This window comes from Dreissena polymorpha, chromosome 2, assembly GCF_020536995.1.
Source record: "Dreissena polymorpha isolate Duluth1 chromosome 2, UMN_Dpol_1.0, whole genome shotgun sequence".
Lineage (NCBI taxonomy): Eukaryota > Metazoa > Mollusca > Bivalvia > Myida > Dreissenidae > Dreissena > Dreissena polymorpha.
Window position 1 is genome coordinate 75,335,374 of NC_068356.1, and position 19,776 is coordinate 75,355,149.

Genomic DNA, 19,776 nt, shown 5'->3' on the forward strand with positions numbered 1-19,776 from the left:
CCAAGCATGAAAATGGAATCCATGCGAGTATCTGAACACATCTGGTTCTGCAACTGGGGACTTGGTGGCGAGGATACGGTCACTTACGATGGCTTGGTCATCAACGCTTGCAACCATGAGGAAAGAACGTGGTCATTCCAATGTATTCAAATACAGTTTGGCTGCCTAAGACAAGATCAACCAGGTATGGTATAAACTCTTTCAGATACACAGCTGCAAAACTCTGGAATAATTTACCAAATCATTTTAGACAAATGTCATCCTTCAACTCATTTAAATCCATGCTTGAGTACTAGAATGAATCAGTCTGCTCTTGTCCGTCTTGCATAAATAACTAAATATATTTAAAATATTAAAGTTTGTAGCCCGTGACACTGAAAGGGTTTTAATCAAATACGTCCTTGAATTTGCTATTGTCTCCTCTTTGATATTTTTCCCTGCATGATCTCTACTCTTTGCCTTAGTTTGTAAACTTAAGTGCTTATGATTCCTGTTTTGCTTTCTTATGTCTACCCTTATGTTTTGCTTTTCATGTGTTTTACATATTTTTGTACATTCAAGTAATGTAAATTAATCAGGTTCCCTATTTTATAAAGACTCTAAATGTTTATTTGAGCCGCATTATATATATATATATATATATATATATATATATATATATATATATATATATATATATATATATATATTTATATATATATATATATATATATATATATATATATATATATATATATATATATATATATATATATATATATATATATACATATATATACATATATATACTGTTTCCAACTTTTAATATCCATGTGTCTCGTGACCAAGCCAGTGCGCTCTTGTTAATACGGACACAAGTGTTAGCTTATTATTTTACTCTCTTAACTTATTTTTGGAGACTTTCAGCATTACAAAAGCCTTCCTGAACAATATTGTTTTAAAAAGTCATAGAGTTCTTAGTAATAATGTTTTATTTGTACTATTAAAATTATACAACATCGTTTAAGCTGTGATTTTTCTTATTGATTTTATATAGCTTTTGAATTTTATGTTCTATGTTATTTTTAGCTGCTATCTTATGTTTTCCTTGCTTAATATATGTTCTTATATGTACTGGGGTGTCTGTTATGTTAAATGTGTTTTATGTTTCTTGGTTTTCCTATTTGTACTGCTATGCATTTTAATGTTTGTCCTTTCATTTGTGTATGCTTTGTGCAATATTTATTTGTTCATTACTTAGATCTGTAGTACTAAATTTGTCTGATATTTTAAGTACATGTTAACGCTAGTTAAAGCGTACAGTCTTATTTCGTAGGAATGTTTGATGTACATGTAATGTGTGGTAATGTTTTAGTTCCGTTCGTTAAAAAATTAAAATGCTTTCTATCAACAGAAAAGCCTTTGAGTATCGCGCAACTACAAATACTATGGGAATAGAAATATTAAGATTTTTTTTTAAATCACATTGTGGGAAATAGCAAAGAAAAAAATGAATCCCTCAATGAAAAATACAGGAATATATATTGAATTTATAGGTTCTATTTGCCAAGTTTCTATTTCCAATACTTAATAACTATGAGAATAGATACGGAGTAATGCCCTACAACAACAAACGACCACTTCCATCTAATATAATTAAATGTGACCACGGACTATTGGGAGATAGCAAAGTGTTACTTCCCTGCAGACAGACACATGATGCGTCATTAAACATATAATTATTTTATATTATTTTATATTATATAATATTAGTTTATACTATTTTATATTATAAATTAATTTACATAAAGAGTGGGGTCACATAATATGAATACAGCGTTTGCATGTCCGACGCGTGAAGAGGATTTTTTTATGTGTATGTATGATGGCAAAAAACTACAACAACAAACTAACACTTTAATGTGTTGTTCAGAAATGTGACCAGATACCAGACTCTTGGGAGTTGGCAAAGTGTTACTTATCTGCAGACGGACATTTCACGGTGAGTTATATAATATAGTATAATGTCATATTGTATTGTATAATATATTATTATAGTTTACTGTATTTTTAATATGATTTTATATTATATAAGAAAACATCGGGAATTAAGGTAATAGATGATATTGTGCATTATAAATTGCTAATATTTTCCTTACTTTATGAAACTTTTTGCCCGGTTATGTAACATTATAAAATGGTCAAGTTCGTTTAAACAACAAGATTGAACACTGGACATTATACTGGACACAAAATATTAAATTGCATGCTAAAATGAGTCTATTTAGTTACAATTAAAGTAACTAATGGAGTAGTGGTATCGCATAGTTATAAAGACAGCAAGGTCCGACGGTATATGGTGTGAATATTTCTGTTACGCGTGTACCGCAGATATTTAACCAGGTATCTGGGTAAACAATGACTTCATAAAAGCCAGGATAAATATACCGCCATAACGATCATAAGATTACGTCCGCTTAGCAGTTATTTCAAGAAGAAAAACAAGGTATTATCGAGAAAGAACCTTCCCCAAACGCTAGAATTGCTAATAAGGAGTTGACCAATATACAAGCAGAAGTTAGAAAATAGGTTATCATTACGTCACACACATTGAAAACATTCCCATGAACTCACATCTTGAAAGGACCAACATGGAAAAGCACAGAAGCAAAGTGTGTTGTTTATCATAAGAAAACTTTCATAAGAATATACTATTAACGATCATATCGGAACAAATTGCCATATGGTTATCGCTTAAGAGGCGACCAAACTTCATCACTAGCAGAAATGTCAACCACTATATACAACAATTTAACCAAACACATAAAAAGGAACAACGTTGTTTGGCAATGTGACATGTAAAACAAAGCATGGCCTACTGATGCTTCAATCGTTATTTTAGAATTCGTTTTTAAGAAACCAATCAAGATGATATTTTGATAAAATTGATAAGAAATTTTAAAGTTTATTTCACTTACAGGCTATTTGCCTTTCGTTAGCGGTAAACATAAGCGCACAATGCTAACGTTCAAACATTTGACAAACGCGTTTTTGACTCGCATCACAAAAATGAACATAACAGGAAAGAACAAGTTCATCTGTGCTATAGTATTATTCGGATTAATAATGTGCATACTGGTTACCATTTATAAGAATAAAAGGAGCAGTCAGGTTCCCGAAATGTCAGCGGAAGAAAGCGAGAATATTAACGTCTTCGTCGACGATGTGTTCACCTATGAGGCTGTGGATTACGTTTTACCGGACGATGCTACGCTTAAGCAAATGACGCGGCTGCAATTGATCGGCGTCTTCTGGAAATACATCAACCGTATGCAGACGTTGTGCAGGAATGTATATCGTGTTTGTACTGTTAAGGACGGTGGAAAGGACATCTGCACTGATAAGCCCTATCGACCGTCTCCACCGTGTATTGTATATGCCTTTGGGATAGACTATAGATTAGACTTCGATCTGGCAGTGGTAAAGCTATTTGGATGCAAGGTGTACGCGTTTGATCCAAGCATGGAAATGGAAACCAAGCGAGTATCTGAACACATCTGGTTCAACAACTGGGGACGTGGTGACGAGGATACGGTCACTAACGATGGCTGGGTCATCAAAACGCTTGCAACCATTATGTTCCCGAAACGTCAGCAGACAAAGCGAGAATATTAACGTCTTCGTCGACGATGTTGTTACTCATGAGGCTGGGGATTACGTTTTACCGGACGATGCTACGCTTAAGCAAATGACGCGGCTGCAATTGATCGGCGTCTTCTGGAAATACATCAACCGTATGCAGACGTTGTGCAGGAATGTATATAGTGTTGGAACTGTTAAGGACGGGGGAAAGGAAATCTGCACTGATAAGCCCTATCGATCGTCTCCACCGTGTATTGTATATTCCTTCGGGATAGACTATATATTAGACTTTGATCTGTCAGTGATAAAGCTATTTGGATGCAAAGTGTACGCGTTTGATCCAAGCATGAAAATGGAATCCATGCGAGTATCTGAACACATCTGGTTCTGCAACTGGGGTCTTGGTGGCGAGGATACGGTCACTTACGATGGCTTGGTCATCAACGCTTGCAACCATGAGAAAAGAACTTGGTCATTCCAATGTATTCAAATGCAGTTTGGCTGCCTAAGACAAGATCCACCAGGTATGGTATAAACTCTTTCAGATACACACCTGCAAAACTCTGGAATAATTTACCAAATCATTTTAGACAAATTTCATCCTTCAACTCATTTAAATCTATCTTGGGTACTGGAATGAATCAGTCTGCTCTTGTCCGTCTTGCATAAATAACTAAATATATTTTAAATATTAAAGTTTGTAGCCCGTGACAATGAAAGGGTTTTAATCAAATACGTCCTTGAATTTGCTATTGTCTCCTCTTAGATATGTTTCCATGCATGATCTCTACTCTTTGCCTTAGTTTGTAAACTTAAGTGCTTAAGGGGAATTTTACAAATAGTTTTTTTATATTTATCTTATGCGATATTGGAAAATAAAGTCACACGACAATTACCCACACATGACATTAACACTAGAAACTAAACCAATTATTTAATATACATCTGTTGTATTGTAAGTTATTTCATGTGTTTAGTTCAACTTATGATAAGTTTAACAAAACAAGAAACATGTTTAAAGCGATGTGTTTATACATCGCTTTGAGTAACAATCAATTGAATTAGGATGATAAAGTAGCAATTACATCCAAGGGTACTAGCACAGTGTTATTTCTCCACATAATGAGCATGTTCTTATGAATACTGTTGTGACATGCTGTTAAGTAGATAAATGTATAGGAACCCTGCAACTTGTAACTTAGAACTTGTTTTAAATATGTTATATATAATATGTTTAATTGTGATTTATGTCTTATTTGCAGATACATAGCCACTTAAGATTCGTTCTGAAGAAGACTATACTCACTAATCATTAAGATATACATAACACCATAAAGGGGAAACGAACCGGGAGCGAACTACCAATATTGAATGAAATACTGTATGTTTTATATGCATTATACATTTGTGTTATGTTTTAATACTGCAACCAGAAGAAACATGGTTGTAACCCCAAAAAAATCAACAACGATCACTTTCCTTCGATATTTAACAAAATGATAAACCATTGGGAAGTAGGCAAGTGTTATTTGTCTCTAAACGAATTTGTTATGGTATGTTATATTATCTTCTTTTTATGGGTTCTTCTGTCTTTAAAATGCTTCAGTCCAATCGTGCAACATGCATTATTTAAACATGTCTTTATTTTGTTATATCAAAATGCTATGTAGATTTCTTAATCTAATGTAGAGAATACGGATGTTTTTATTATCATTTAAAGAATATTTAAATCTTTCTTGTCATGTTTGAAATAAAATGAGCTCGGACGAATCAAACCAGATATAAAAGGCACGACGAAATTAGTAAGAACTAGTTTTGCTAGTTATACAATAAAACCTATATGTAATCAATATCAAACAAATAGCTGACAAGTGTGAAGAATATGAAACAATATACAAAGTAGAGTTTTAAGCTGCCAGGAAAATAACACCGTTGATGGCTTAAAAAATAAGATAAATGTTAAGAGATACAAATTTGTCCTATATGGACTTACAGGTTCCCTTCGTCTGTTTCAAAGTATATAAATACTCTCGTCAATATTATTTGTGTTAACTAAGTGAAGATAAATGCACAGTGTTTCAAAGATCATTACCAGATATCAAGCAAAACTATATTATGACAAATGAAATACTTAATGACTACCGTCGCAGGTTTTGCTTATGACACACGTTAGCATTCGTTCACGTTTCAAAACTATAGCATCTCATAAATACGTATTCAAAATTGAGTTATACATGAATATAGGCAACACATTTTTGGAATCATCGTTATCGTGATATATTGACAAAAGCAAATGAAACAATCTATAAGTGAAGTAGCTACTTGAAAACTTGAGATAAGAAGATGTCAAACATGTTGAATAATATCAAACAATGTTTATACTTTAGCGTACACATTGGTGACTTATGTTTTGACTCTATGTATTTTAACGAAAAAGTGTAAATAATATTTTTTCAATTGGCGTGATGAATATACTCTTTTCACGTTAATCTATATACTATAGTACATTAGATTATCAACTTGCGCATTAGTTCATTGGTAATTGAAATACTTTAAATCTTAACAATAAATGACCTTTATACAAAACCTCTCAACGTGTTTAATATGGACGATGGACGATCGCTTGTTTCGCTGTCAAATCGGCTGTTGGTTTGATGTCCACTTTGCCTACTTTGTACTTCGCTTCGAGTGTCGTGCAATGCGAACTATTTCTTTCGCATTCCATTGGCATACCCATGGCGTAGCGTAACGCATCTTGACCTATTAAATTGATGAGAATTATATGAATATTTGCTTCTAAAGAATCACACACTCTAGTTACATATACTATATAAGAGTCCTATATTGCGATAACTTTATCGTTCAATACAAACATGCCAATGAAGCGTTAGTCATTTAAAACAGTATGGTTCATTTGAAGTAGTAATAGCGTTCTAGAAGCTCTTTAAGCTTAAGTCGTGTAAAATGTTTTGTCTAAATCGTTTTCACTAATTGGTCCCTCAACTCGATGCACAGACAGAAATGTTATTAAAGTAGTAGAAAAACTAAAATGTTTTCGTACCAGATCTTTTATCAGGTATCTGTCAGTTGTGGGGTTATCATTTTTTACTTGGTTGATACGTCATTTGCGGCCGTTCAAAGTTATCTATGAAAAACAATTGTAAAAAAAATATTTTTATGTGAAGAATCAGAAAACGTGGTTACATAAACTGTGAGAGATCTCTATTACTATGATAATGTTATAGTTTAATACAAACTTAGTGCTCTGCGTATTTAGCATGAAACCTGCTAAGAGGAAATACCGTTCTAGTGGTACGTTAAGCTCCCGTCGTGTAATACATACGCTTTTACCCATTTATGCCTAGCGGACACTCCCATCCTTCTTAATTTATTTCCAAAATCAGGGATGTCTAGTATATTTATTTCTATTTGAATATTTCTTACAGAAATTCCTTTAAGCAAACAGCGCAGGCCCTGATTAGACGCCGCATCATGCGGCGTCTTATCTGGGTCTACGCTGTTCGCCAAGGCCATTTTTCGAGACGCTAGGCATACATGGGTTTAATTAATTTCCGTCATTGCCCTCTGAACTAATATTACATAACACGCATATACAGCTTTATAAAGTACACAAATACAATTAACAATATGTTGGTTTCAGTTTCTTACCTGAATTGTGCCATTTGTGAGTTTGTCTCTTTCTTCGGTCGATATATAAGGTCGTTCGTCGTTGTCTAAAACACAATCGATACAATAGTTTTCAAGAAGTATTTTTTTGAAAAGAGTGCACATACAAGAAAAATGTAAAGTGTCAATCTAGCAATTAGTATTTGGTATATGGTCATAGGTGACTCTTTATTTTAATTCTATTAAGTTAATAACACAATCGTCACGGAACAGATACGAATTACGTATTGTTGGCAATGATTATAAGCCATCAACTAGGTTTAGAAATTAATCAAAGCGCTGAAGGCACTGAAGATGTTCGCTATTGCATAATTTAACACGCAATTCATTTTTCAAAATCAATCGCAAGTTTGAAATGAACACACGCCATTCAACTTAAAAAAGTGTGTGTCATAGCGCACGAGTCGAGTTTTGTGTGCACTTTTTATCATCCTTATTATTTCATAGAAATAACTAAGACAAAATAAAAACAGCATGCTTTTTTGGAAGTTCTGAAAGCAAAGAAAGTATGATGAAAATGGTAATGAGAACTTAATATAAAGAAAATTTGCAGTCACCATCATATTAAAGGAATATTTTTTCTAATATCAAATGACTATCTCACCAAGAATATAAATTCATAATGAAAGTTCCGTGTACAAAACTTTTTATTTTTGACACCATATACAAATTCAAAATATACAATAATCTTCGTATCTTGTATATGGAGGAATAAAAGTATATAAACATTGCTGTTTATGCTTTACTTGTTACCCGAGCAGTTCACACGGTGTCAACAACGCTAACATAAACATAGGTATAGAGCACTAATGCGCTTTTAGGCGAAGCTGTTTCAGTTTTCATCTTAGTGACTTTAACATAACGCCAACAGACACGCATGAATATTTTCTAATATTTAATAAGCTGATTCGAGATACAACCTCTGAATTTTTGCTACATCACTGCGTATGTGCTCAATTCAAAGGATGTAGCACTGTTCAGTGTAAGAAATTCCGGACTACTCTCTGTATGCTCAAACGACACAAATTGTGGCCCTGTTACAATTACGCGTTACAATCCATCTCGCAGAATTTCAATTTCGCCTCCAAGATGAGAAAACAATCATTAGCGAAATAGTATAGTGTCACGATAAGAGAAAATCGTTTAATTATCATACCACAATGTTTGCCGTACTTGGTCAGCACGTCTGGAAATCATTCCTTAATGCGTCGATAGGCTGCCATTATTAACAAGTTTGCTATTTTGAATTCAATTTTGTATCAAAAAGCATTGTTTTTAAATGTGGGATTTTCAATTCGCAATGAGATTTGTAATGACCCTTGTCATGCGAAAATGGGTCTTATTCCATATGCGCCCTTCATATAAATAGCCCACTCAGCTATCCCTCCTTCTGGTAAGGAGAAACATAACATATTGAGTGATTTTAAAGCGAACAGCGTCGCCTATGGCCTGACTGCGCAAGAGCACTTGTTGGGTTTAACAAACGCTTGCCGAAACGCATAAGACCCATTTTCGCATGACGGCGCTATTGACGTGTGATTTAAATGTGACGAAAGAAAACTGCGTTTAAATCAAATATAAATATACGATATATTTCGATAATGAAGAAAGATACTCATAACAAGGCATATGAGGACACATATGAAGTGCTCTCCCGTAGTATATTTTTTATTTACTCACACTAATGTGTGGTTTGACAATGCTAACACACATTTCATGCGGTGAATATGCAGCTTACAAGTGAAAAACACAACACAATAGTTTAACTTTTGTTTAATTGTATTCAATTATTTAGAAAAGTAAATTGCTAACTTTATTTCAAAGTCGGCGTATACGCCGACTACATTTTTAAAAGACATGTATTGTTATAAATATATTTTATATAATATATTTAGTTGTTTTCGGTTTTAGCGATTATAAAGCATTTTCGAGGTTGCCTATAGTATGCCTGAGTAATTGATGAACTCATATCCAACTGTCAAGGTATTGAGAACTGTGAATATAAACAAGCTAACCCTTCTACTAAGCTTCTACTATTGCGTTGCTAGCACCCGTAAATACAAAAGATCGCCGCTATGTGTTGAGAACCAAGAACGCTTTCCAGAAATACCCGATGTAGTAGCTTCAACGAGGTTATGAAACAGGTCATTCGTATTATTATTATAAATTGTTTGTTATATTCGGGTTAAGCGATTATGATTTTTTTTAGTCTATCGTATCGCTGAAGTTATTGTTGAACTTATGTTCAACGTTTTATAAATTGAGAATATAAATAAGCGTCAACTTTTTCCCAAATCTCTCAATTTACGACCTGTACTACGTCATTGAGTTGTATGTGAGAGCGTAACCTATTGCGTTGTTATCGCCCGTAAACTTTCCTTTGTTTATCGACAGGCGCATCTATTAATAGCCTCATATCATGAATGCCAAAACACCCGCGAAAAAGAACCACGTGACCAAATAGGACGCTAAACGCAAATACCATGCGACTACGACTTTTAATTATGTAAGAACGCTCCGCAATTCCTCTGAAGCCGGGGCCTTGTGATTGCTTTTACGTAAAGAATTGACCTCTAACTGAAGTAAGCAAAGGAAACGCAGCACCTAATTGACCCATTCCTTCTATGTGCGAAGGCAGATTGAATTTTACTAATGTATGGTTTGCCTATTATAACACACATTATAATGCGGTAAATATGCGACTAAAAGTAAAAAACACTATAATTAAACTTTTGTTTTTAATTAGGTTATTTAGAAACCAAAATTCCAAACCTTATTTCAAAACAGCAAGACTACATTTTTTAGAGAATATTCTTGTTATATTTAAATGTTTTTTAACAGTTTCAGCGATAATGAATCATTTTTATGTTGTCTATCGTATCCCGGTAATAATTGTTGAACTCGTGGTCAACGTGTTATTAATTGAGACCCGTGAATATAAACAAGCGTAACCTTATACTAGTGCGTAATTCTCACCCGGACTCCCCTTTGTTTATCGCCAGCCTCAGATTTATGAATGAGATGAGCGAAAATACTACGTCACGCAGACGCAGCAGAAAGTGGACTATTTTAATCATTCATAAACAATCTCCTCCGCGACACGTGCAATACGATCATTGTTTTTTTTATTCTTTTCTATAAAACACCATTCGAAACTATTGCATTTAACACGATATTAATATAATGTTTCCATTGTGACTAAACATAATTGGAGAACTCAAACCTCTTGCATAAATTATACAACTCTTTCTTCGCGCGTAGTGTAAGCGGGAATTGGGCAAATCATACCCAGGCCGTATCGACCTGAATTTTATATCAAGCACATTAGACGGTCGCTAAAGCGCCCATCTAAAAACCAACCCAAACTATTCATATATGCATCATTAGGTCACAGCATTTGAACTGAATGTAAACGTCTTGATATATAAAACAAACCGAGACTATGCATTATGCATCATTAGGTCACATCAATGGCTATACAGATAACATTATTTTTATTCAATTTTCGAAATAATCAGAGATGCGCGCAAAGCGTCGAATAAAAAAAACTTCTTATTTGGATTGAATATGCCTGCCAAATCTTTTTTCATATTTTCCTATAATACCATATTGTCAAGAGCAGTCAATTTTGACTGCTCTTGCTGGTTAAGTAAACAGACTATAGTGTCGGTCTTCGATTACGTCAAGACATTGTAACCTTGTTTCGAGTTAAGCGACATTTTTTCTGAGAGTAGTGTTGCTATTTATTTGTGAAGCTTTTGTTTTACGACGTTATACAACGGAGGTGAATTTCGGCTCAACAATTTACTAAAGACGTCACTACCAGCTTTACATGTTTACACAGGTGTACAAAGGCGCAAATAGACAAAGACAAAATTAAAAAAATTCTACAATATCATTTTTTTACTTATTATTACACAATTCAACATCAATTGAATAATTAATACATACAGTACCAAAAAGTGTCCATTTTCCACGAAATTCAAGATAAGTTTAAATTTAAATTGTTCACCTCTACAAACATAACTTCCTTTCCGTTATAGTAACTAACATTTGACCTTCAACTTCAAGCATTATTGACAATCGCTTTACAAGCTCAAACGCGATTTTAATCAAAACAGAAATCTTTATTTCGAGCGTGTGCTTTCTTTATTAACGCAATAGAACATTTACAATTCTATTAAAATTAATTATGTATTTTTGTTTTTGTTTTAACGATTGTTAAAACAATAATAAAATACTTTTTTATTTTTATTTTATATAAATACTTTAAAATATCTAAATAAAACACTGTCTGCAGAGGAAATATTACAATATGAATATCGTTAATAACACTCAATTGCAAGGTATAAGACATGTATAGGAGTATTCTTCCTAACAATTCTCCATGGTTCATTATTTGTACATTTTAAAGTTTATATATAACTTAATTCAAAATCATCAGCTTTATTAGTAAAATGAATAAAACATAAGCAAAATACCTGCTTAATCTTCGAGTAGAGGTAAGACGCCGAACAAGGTCAGTAGCATGGTTGTCACATCACAAAACCGTTTCAACCGCTGGCTAACGTTAATTCTGAGTTGGTCTGTGTGAAGTCAAATGTTTTCACCGAGGATTCCGATTAGGTATTCCCGCCGTTGTACTATTTTAAGACTACATTTATAAATTCTTTAAAGGGAGTATTTCAATGTAAAGACAGACAGAGCTGGTTGATTTATAACCATTGTTTAGAAATAGTATAACTAAAAGCTTCGTAATGAAAGGGGCGTTATCAACTGTAGGCTACAAAGCACCATTTTATAAAAACAACTTGTGCGTATGTGCATACATTTTTGCAACATTAGATTTATATTGAGATTAATATCTTATACACTAACTTAAAATCGTTACGTTTATTTATAACTTTAACTGCACCACTCTTTTTTTAATTGAACTCCTCTTTTATTTAGTTTTGCACTCCTCTTTTTTGTATCTCGTGGCCTCGACTAAGTTACTCGTAGCCGCGACATAGCTAACTTATGGCCACGAGAGAGTAAGTCTTGGCCAAGAGATAGAAAAAAGAGAAGTGCATGTCACCTCTATTCCACCATAAAAGCATTCTGCTATACTAATGTGCGTTGATACAAAAATGCATACACAAATATGTTTTTGCAAGATTTTGAAGATTAATATATGCATCTATTAATAAATGCCAGCAAATAAATATCTAAACATGACCTATGTATGCGAACGTAGAATATTTTGTACAATTAAGCTATACATTTGTTTTATTTAATACGGAGCGCTACCCTGTAATTTTATCATTCTTTATTTGGATATTTAAAGGAAAAACCTCTAGGGAACCCACACCTGGGAAAACTGAATTGCATAACATTTAAAATAGGAAACACATTTTCCAGAATATTATCAATTATAACTAATAAGGTATGTATGCTTCATATACTCAACAATACAATTCGATTTATAATGCTGACTTTTTAAATCCCAAAATACACTTTGTAAATATTTACATACAATGTGGAAATTTTCTTTATTTTATGCGCTCTTATATTTCTTACATCTTATAGAGTAACATATTGGTCTCTCGTTTCCTTGGCTTCATGAATTCGGATGTATTTTTAATAATATAAATGGGTTTCCATGTTGATCAGATTGATTGCCGTTGGTACTTCCTTTATAAACGACTAAGGGTTGATTTTGAAACTTATCCCATATAAAGGATGGCATTGAGTTAAAAATTTAAGTTCAGAGTTTTAAATGTTTGTTGAATGTTACTGTGCTTAATGTCTCAATAATTTATTTGAAAACAACTTATAGCATGTGCGAACATAAACGTAAAATATATTAAATGGCATGGGCTAGATATAGTTAAACTAAATTGAGAGAAACGCCATTTGCTCATGCAAGGTCAACGGAAACTACTGGATAAAGTTTTGGTTATTTGTTCTATTGTTGTCGGATAATTGATTGTCACCGAATTACATTATATCAAGTGCGGATGCAAACTTGCAGGTCAACGAAAGAGATTTTAACCAATGCGGACGGATTCCTAATATTGTCAATAAAGAAGAGACTTGAAGGGAAACATAATTTTTAAACAAAAACGATCATATCTATATTTGGCGAAGACGTATTGCAATTGAAGATTAATATGTATCGTGTGGGCGGATACTTATTGTCACCAAAAGGGATTTCATCTGGTTTGGACAAAACGTCAAGGTCAACGATGGAGATTACTTCTAGTGTGGTCGAGCCTTGAAGGAGCCTTGACTGGATACTTAATCGTAAGCGTTGGAGAGAGTATCCATTTTGACCGGAAACTTAAATGTCAACGAATGAGGTTATATTTTGTGCGGAAGCAAACTTAAAGGTCGACGAAGGATACTTAATTTGGCGGATACTTGATCAATGAAAGAGACAATCTAGTGTAGACGGACACACGAAGGTCAACAAATGAGGTTATATCTAATGTTGTCGTAAATATGATCAGCAATGGAGGGTATATCACATGTGGGCGGGCAATTTAAGGAAAGCAAATTGGATTAAATACATTATGAAATGAAACAACTTCAACATGGTGTGCGAAGGAGGTTGTATTTAGTGTTGACAGAAACACGAACGTCAGCGCAATTATATCTAGTGTGGACGGAAACATGGTGAGCGACCTAGACTATATCTAGTGTTGACGGAAATGTGAACGTCAGCAAAGGAGATTGTATCTCTTGTGGACATCAGCTCAAAGGTAAGCTAGGGATTTTGTATTTACTGTTGGCGTTCATGTAAATTTCAGCAAAGCAGATAGTATTTACTATTTAGTGACAACGAAACACTGAAGTCAGCTGATGATATTAGGGTCACCTTCATTCATTCGTCCACTCTTAATATAATCACCTTTGTTGACCTTCAAGTTTCCTCTTACATTAGATAATTATCTCATGTGCTTACCTTAAAGTTTCCACAAACACTAAATATAACCCGCGTTGTGCAAAAAATTGTCCTATGCGATATTCGTTCAGCGGTTCTCGTCACTAGCCTGCGAATGCGCGCAGTCTTGTCGGGAGCTACACTGTCTGCTATAAAGTAACGCATGATTGTGTCATTTTTGGACAAGGTAGCTTTTGACCAGAACGCGCAAATGCGTTTGTTGGTCTGGAGTTACGCTAAGCCCACATGACATAAGACCCTTTTTTCACACGACGCGGGACTTATCTAATGTTGGCGGAAACTTTAAGATCATCAGTGACAAAAGTGCTTTTAGAAGCTTTATGTTGAACAAGGATATTATATCTAGCGCACAAACGATTGGTTAGCATGTCGTTTGTACTCATGAACAACATACCATGGCTACCATTTGAACTAGTTTTATTAAGATGGAAATGAATATTGCGTATGATAGTGAAGCTTGCGTGAATTTTAGATGCAATTTGAATTAATTTAAAAAATGCAGTTCAACATCATACTGTTAAAGCTGGGTTCCCACTGCCGATCAGATCAACTCGATCAAGCCCGACCAAGCGGTCGGGTACTGGTCTGGTTCGGTCGGCATGAGTGGTCGGGGGCGGTCGGGTAGGTCGGCATTGGTCTGGTTTCCTACCCGATATTTTTTGACATGTCAAAAAATGTCGAGTAGCGGTCGAGTAAGAAATGGATCGAGAAGCGCTCGGGAAGTGGTCGTGCATTAGTCGAGTAGAAGATCGAGTTGACCGTGAAGCAATCGTGAGGCGATCGGATTGACATCTTTTACACGATCTGTAACCGATCCGCTCGACCTCTACCCGAGTTATTTTAGATCGCAACACGACCCACTCGACCTCTATTCCATTTGATGTACATATTTACTAGACTGCTACCCGACGGCTACTCGACCGTACACGATCACTTCCCGATTGCTATTCGACCATACACGAGCTCATGTCACTAAAATAAAACTTACTTGCAAAACGTAGTGCTTGTCTCTCATAATCTTAGAATCGGACGAGTAAACATCCAAAGATGCCAAGAAAGGGCAAAAAGGCGACTTTACTCTGAGGAAGTTCTTGTATACTTTTGGGTCTTCTCTTTTGAGTTCCTGTAGTAGTTGCTCATATTGTCCATATAGTGGCCGTCGCGTAAGCCACTTCGTTACTCACACTTCCCTGCGTCGTGGCCGCCTACGCTTACGCACCTGCAGGGAGCCGTTTCATCAACGATTTACGACTAGTTGTAAACAAAGACCTATAGATAACATGTTATCTATAGGTCTTTGTTGTAAATTACGATTTACATAAATTACGATGTTTCAATGCAATCGCGTTTCATCAAGCAAATCGTAAATTAAAGTTACATAAATTTCATACATAAATATACGACTGGGTAAGGGCACCCGTAAATTAACGTAATGGCGGTCGTTTTTGTCATCCACGATGACAGGAGACGAAAAATTACCAATGCCAAGGCTTTTTAGGGAGAGAATTGTTCTCGAAAACCTAAGAGATGAGAAAATTGCTTCGATATATCGCCTAAGTAAGGGCGGAATAGAGCGATTGTTGGTTTTAATCGGGGAAGACATAGCACCAACTTGCCGGCGAGCTCATCCCTTTCATTCCGTCGCTTAGGTATGTAAATAAGGCGATGAAATCATTGATTTAAACAAGTATAATTATAAAATTGTATTTATTTTCAAACAGCAAATAAGTAGAATTTAACCCAAAAACTTTAGGGTAGTTGCCCCTTGTTTACTTAGCATTTGACAACTCGGATTTTGCAAAATGGTTGAAGAATAAGTCATTGTTGTATCTTTTCTTAATAAAAGCATTCGATGATTACCGGTATTAGTTTAATCATTTATTGTTGTGTTTCTTTACAAATGACTTTATGTTTAACTCATTCTATTTTGTGCCGACGTATATTATCGATGACATTAAGAGCAAGCGGTTTACAGTCAAAACGGCCCCAAGTCAAAACGGCCCCTAGTCAAAATGACCGAAAACTTGGTCAAAACGGCCGCAAATTTGGTCAAAACGGCCCCACTTTGGTCAAAACGGCCCCAAAGACAGTTTTTAATTGGTCAAAACGGCCCCACATTTGGTCAAAACGGCCCCACATTGAGTCAAAACGGCCCCACGGATAGTCAAAACGGCCCCACATTTAGTCAAAACGGCCCCACAGATAGTCAAAACGAAATCGACAATCAGAAGTAAATATATATATATGAAATGTACTTCTGTTATTTTCTTAGTTAAGTCTGCAATAACATCTTTAAAGGATTTAGTTTATTTTACGTACATACAAACATATCATACAAATATTGATTGCGCCTTATAATATAATAATTCTAAATTGTTTAACTATCTCACAAATCACTGATTGCGTCGGTTCTTAATTGAAAATAATTTGTTTGCCGGCGAGAATGGGCGTAAGTTAATTATGACAATAAATTATGTATCTTTGAGAAATTAGACTAATTGTAAATATACTATAATTATATCAAAGTTTTATCACAATCAAAAGGTTATTGATTACTTGTGATCTTATTTGAAGTCGTAATTGAAGTTAACTTAAAAGGAATTAAAGATGCTTTAGATGTATTGTTTAAAGCAAACTGTTGAGCATAATCTGGATAAGTGTTAATAATATTCTTTAAATCAATTATTTCCCGATCATATAAATATCGGCGAAAGAGCATGTAGTTCATTATTATGATCTATTTGTTTCTATACGGATATATTTGAGTGTATAATTGTGCAATGGAGGATAAGTGTATTGAGTGTGATTTATCAGTTCGACCGCGTCAACAGGGAATTTCATGCGACCTTTGTGAGAGATGGCATCACCGAACATGCAATTCAGATAAGCGAATATCAATTATATCAGTTGATATTTAGATTTTCAATAAATGTACAGCTTTACATATGTGAATTGGTTATGTCTTATATCTTTGTATATTGAGCATATTAATAAGAAATAATATTCATTTATTACGGCGTTCATATGACAATATTTAATTAAATTATTCTGTATTAAACGTATTCTTGATGCGGAAATATGTATCTAGTCTTGACGAATTATTAGGTTAACTGTTGTTTGTAATGATCAACAATTAGAATGTAATTGATACAAATAGAACATTTTTTCACAGAAATCATACTTATATATCTCTTTTGTTTCTTCCTTGTCAATTATAATGTTTGACAACTATTAGAAACTATTTGATAATTATTATGTTTTACTATTATGTTTGATTATTCAACATGCATATCTTCAAATAAATACAATATTGAACAAAGTTCTTTGTTACACAATGGGGCCGTTTTGACAAACTTAAAAACTGTCTTTGGGGCCGTTTTGACCAAAGTGGGGCCGTTTTGACTATTTTTGACTAGGGGCCGTTTTGACTGGGGCCGTTTTGACTAGCTCCCAGAGCAAGCTGATTTACCCCACCCGCTAATGTTGAACTTGTAGTTGTTCTACTTCTAAATGTTGTGATTGAACAATACTTTACCTCGAAATTGTTGATTATAACATCATAATCATGAAAATGAATATGACATCATGATACTGTTTGTGTTTGATATTTCTAAACTAGTTTATTGTATTTGTGAGTTAAGAAGATGCTGATGGTACCTTATGTATTTAATAATAATAATTGTAGAAAAATCACTATAATTGTTTCTATATTGTTCTCATTTGATTACAATGTTGTTCGATTGGTCATTGTCAGCTCGGATACTAATTACCAGTACCCCCCGTACTCTTTAAGTATACTTACATGTAGAGCTAACCCTGTTACAGTTAATATACTTTAACATAGCCGGAAATTTAATGCTAAATGGGTTGTTGTAGGCTTAATTTTTTTAAATTATGTTCACATTAATGTCAATTTTTTTCTTAAATAGTCTTTATATCATCGAAATTTATACTCAAGTGATGGAGCCGGAAGTTATGAACAACACACCAGTACATTGAGCAGCATGTGACAAGAGGCAGCAGCTGATCAAACTGTTTCATAAAAAATGTAAAAAAATTATAGTTATAAATGTTATAAAGTGATAGATGGCTCGAGTCTTCGCTGAATAGGCAGAGCTACACTACTCAGCCAAATGGCGTAAAGTTGTGTCATACTAGTAGTTGATTTGGAATGATTGGTATTCCTGGTGGTCTAGACACAATAGTTACAATAGTTACAACGGCTGATGTTTGCATGTTTTATAATTGTTGATGCATAATTTGTCTAATATTTACTTCAAGGTTATAGGTTTGTGAAAGAAAAAAATGCCAATGTTCTGAGGACCAATAAAAAGTTATGTGTTAGATATTACCAAGTGCTTGATTTAATATTTATTTTAAAGGGAACTTTTCCTAAATTTTGGCAGATATTTAAGTTTTTCATTAAACACTTTTATATTGATACATGTTAACACTGGATCTAAAAAGCTCCACTAAAAAAAGAATACAATTAAAGAAAGATAAAAAGTAACTCCTACAGGGCTCAAACCACTGACCCCTGAAGTAAAAGCCTCACACTAAGACCACTTGTCCGTCCATGTTGATACAATGAGTGATGTATTTTACACATTATATAAGCAATCCTCATCGTGTCACAAAATATAACGACAACAACAGAACTCTACAAATTATTCAATCGTCGAGTGTTGCAGCAGTTAGTTGCAACGCTTTAAAATTTGCAAGTTTTTAAATCGTCAAAAGATGCATGTAATGGATATTTTAGAGCATGGTAAATGTTCAGTATTACTGTTTCCTCACAAATATCACTTAAACTTATTTTTTTTAATTTATTCAATTTACCAAAACTGGAAAAGGTCCCTTGAATATTGAACATTTATCTGAGCTCCAGAAAAGATCATATACTCAAGGTACTTTTCCCCATTAACAATTTTTCAAGTGATATTTTACCCACTGACTTTCGCTCTAAAAGGTGTTCTCTGTAATGAACATTCTCAAAGCCACATTAAAACAAGGGCTGTTACTAAAACATGCATGCCCCCCATATGGGCTGTCAGTACGTTTTTTGTCACTGTGAACTTGACCTAGTGACTTGAAAATCAATAGGGGTCATCTGCCAGTCATGATTAATCTACCTATGAAGTTTCATGATCCTAGGCCTAAGCTTTCTTGAGTTATCTATCATCTGGAAACCATCTGGTGGACAGACCGACCAAGCAAAACAATATACCCCCTCTTCTTTGAAGGGGGGCATAAAAAAGTGGGCTTGTAAATGTATCAGTACTTTATTATAATAAGTGTGCTGTCTATAAATATGGATATTATTGTCATAAAAAAATAGAAGTTTTCCAGTATATTAGATTGTTTCCGAATGTATTTACTAAACTTTACCCCTTTATGATTCTCTGTTCAATTATTTAGTCATCTACCGTTAAAATATGTTGTTTACCTGTGCAATTTTTTTGTATTTTAATTGAAATGTTTATCATAATAATGTTTATGGTATTTGATAACAGTTGCTACGA

At 34.1% G+C, this 19,776-nt stretch overlaps 1 protein-coding gene and 1 long non-coding RNA gene across 2 annotated transcripts in view; one reads left to right on the plus strand and one right to left on the minus strand.

Moving 5' to 3' along the window:
* LOC127867671 (brain protein I3-like) overlaps positions 1-19,776 on the plus strand; it is an 87,594-nt gene that overhangs the window by 21,194 nt on the left and 46,624 nt on the right. The window lies entirely within an intron of this gene.
* LOC127867682 (uncharacterized) lies at positions 5,463-11,921 on the minus strand. The gene is made up of 4 exons (XR_008043614.1): positions 11,790-11,921; positions 7,291-7,355; positions 6,683-6,766; positions 5,463-6,381 (listed from the first exon to the last, which is right to left on the minus strand). It is a non-coding gene; the product is annotated as an uncharacterized LOC127867682 (long non-coding RNA).